Here is a 2917-nt window from a genome sequence, read left to right on the forward strand (position 1 = left end):
CAGCTACTCCCCAAATCCTACACACCAATGTAAGGCTCAGCCTAGCCTCCCATAGCGCAGTACAGCTTATGATTGCTTCATCTTACAGAGGCCCCAAGAAGATATCTGGATAGTTTCCCAATCCTCCCACCACCCTGGAAGCATCCACGCAACTGTGCTGATGCCCAGTCAACAGCCAAGTGACCCTATGTAAATGTTGTCAGCCTTGGGAAGCAGCCAGGCAATCAGGCTCGACAGCCAAAGAGGCCCCAAAAGGCTCTCAGAAACAGAGAAGAGTCCATGCTCATCCACATACAAACTGGGAAAATATCCCTGCCTTTTCAGAATGACTTGATTCACTCAGACACTTAGGAAATCTATTCTCTAAGGCCCCAGTAAGCAATGAGACTGGGAATGCCTTGCTACAGTCACAAGATTCCATCAGAATGACCTTCACTGGACATATAAAAATTGATAGGCTATTCATACCCACAACCAGGAAAACTACACACAGAACTGCCAGCAAGCACAGCCCACCATAGGTTACTGCATACAAGTAAGTAGTATAATCCCATAATTCCTAGACCCTAGGCCACCAAGACACTCTCTGCTGTTGCCAACATTGACTACAGCTAAAAAAAAACTGCCATGGATATCAAGGCCCACTTGAACCAAATCCAAAGAGCATGTCAAACAATACCCCGGGCACAAGCAAACAGACTTTTGCTATTAAGGTCAAATTGATATAGGCAAACTGACATACCAGATGTACATACAAATACTGACACAGGGACACAAATAAAAATAATAGAGTAGCATGATACTTGCAATGAAATGCTCAAGAAGCTTATTTTTAAAAGGGAAATCAACAAAATACTTAACATAATTCAGAAGGAAAGTTTCAAGGAAAAAGATTCAAAAACAGTGTCAGTGCACTACACACTGTGCAAGTGAGAAATTCAACAAAATGAGATTTACAAGAGAGAATCAAGATGAAATCTTGGCGCTAAAGAATTCAGCAAGTTAGATAAAAAGTATGGATAAGAGCTGCAGCAGCTGTAATAAACAATAAAATATAAAAACTAATGAAGAATGAGAAAGTATAAAAACAGACAAGGTCACTATAGCATGATAAATGGCATAATAATAAAGGATTCGACAGGAAGAAATAACACTTGTAAATACTACAGATCAGATGCTGTGGCGTCTAAATATATAAAATATGCATTAGACCTAAAGGAGAAGCAAATAGAAAAATAAGTGAGGACCCCAAGGACTGCTTCTATCAATGGATGAATCATTGAGATAAAAATGTCAGTGCTGTATGGGTCTTCCCATCTTAATTAATGGAATAAAAGCACATCTCCCACAGAAAACGCACACTGGACTCACCTAGTCCAGACGATCCCTCACCAAGACTCTATCCCCATGATTGTAGACTGTGTCAAGTAGACAATTGCAACTAAACAGCATATAAGCTTTCCTATTATAATCGACTACATAATAGAAGATTGTAATATTGGGAATATATTATGTTGGCAATAATGTAGCTAGATACACACTCCTCTCATAGACAATGGTTACATAAATTGATAAAACCTTTGGTCAAATAAATTTGACATTATCTATCAAAACTCTGTCTGACTGTCTCTGTCTCTCTCTCTCTCTGTCTCTCTGTGTGCGTGTACGTGTGCGTGTGCGTGTGTGCATGTATATATGTGTGGGACTGTGGTGTGTCTGTGGGTATGAGTACCTCTTCTTAGTAAATATAATTTTAGGACTTTACATATATGAGCAGTACACATGTGAACAGCATGCCAGTTGTAACTCGCTGAAGCTTTGTTTATAGACACACTCTGTTGGAAACGTATCAGTAGAGAACTTAACAAACTGATATGTTATTATAATTGAATAGTATGTAGCCATTAAAGCATAACGGGTCAGCTGAATATGAATTGACATGGTCTAATCACCAAGGACACTATATTGTTGAGTGAAAAAGATCAGACTACAATGCTAGCATCCATATTTTAAAGGAATAAGAAACATGCACGAGATTACAAGAACATGATGACAAAGGACATTCTCTCTTTGCCCCATCTACTTCTAGAATGAAGAACATTCTCAGCAATCAAACTGTTGACATTCCAGAAAATGTTGACATCACTCTGAAGGGGAACACAGTCATTGTGAAGGGCCTCAGGGGAACTCTGCAGAGGGAATTCAATCACATCAATGTATTGCTGAGTCTTCTTGATAAGAAAAAGAAAAGGCTCCGGGTTGACAAATGGTGGGGTAACAGAAAGGAACTGCCCACTGTCAGAACCATCTGCAGTCACATTCAGAACATGATCAAGGGTGTTATGGGGGCTTCTGTTACAAGATGAGGTCTGTGTACGCTCACTTCCCCATCAACGTCCTTATTCAGGAGAATGGGTCTTTGGTTGAAATCCGAAATTTCTTGGATGAAAAATACATCCACAGGGTTCGGATGAGGACAGGTGTTACTTGTTCTGTCTTTCAAGCTCAGAAGGATGAATTAATCCTTGAAGGAAATGCTATTGAATTTGTTTCAAATTCAGCAGCTCTAATTCAGCAAGCCACAACAGTTAAAAAGAAGGATATCAGGAAGTTTTTCAACAGCATCTGTGTGTCTAAGAAGGGAACCCTGCAGCAGGCTGGTGAGTGAGACCTCAGTTTCCTAGCTCCAGAGACAAGATCCTGATCACAAGTACAATTTGGGCTCTTTGGAGGCAATAAAAGACTTTTATTGAAGAAAAAAAGAAAAGAACAGAAGAGGAGAAGAGAGGAAAGGAGAGGAGAGAAGAGAAAAGAAAGGAAGAAAAAAGAAATGAAATATATATGTGTTTTGTGTAGGTATTGAACATGACTTGCAGGATATGTAAGACTCCACTAGTAGCAACTGCTTTCCAGAAAG

At 39.7% G+C, this 2917-nt stretch overlaps 1 pseudogene; it reads left to right on the forward strand.

Moving 5' to 3' along the window:
* Window positions 1-2090: 2090 nt before the first annotated feature.
* LOC114612560 lies at window positions 2091-2668 on the forward strand (annotated as a pseudogene).
* Window positions 2669-2917: the final 249 nt, after the last annotated feature.

This window comes from Grammomys surdaster, unplaced genomic scaffold (assembly GCF_004785775.1).
Source record: "Grammomys surdaster isolate TR1022 unplaced genomic scaffold, NIH_TR_1.0 130, whole genome shotgun sequence".
Lineage (NCBI taxonomy): Eukaryota > Metazoa > Chordata > Mammalia > Rodentia > Muridae > Grammomys > Grammomys surdaster.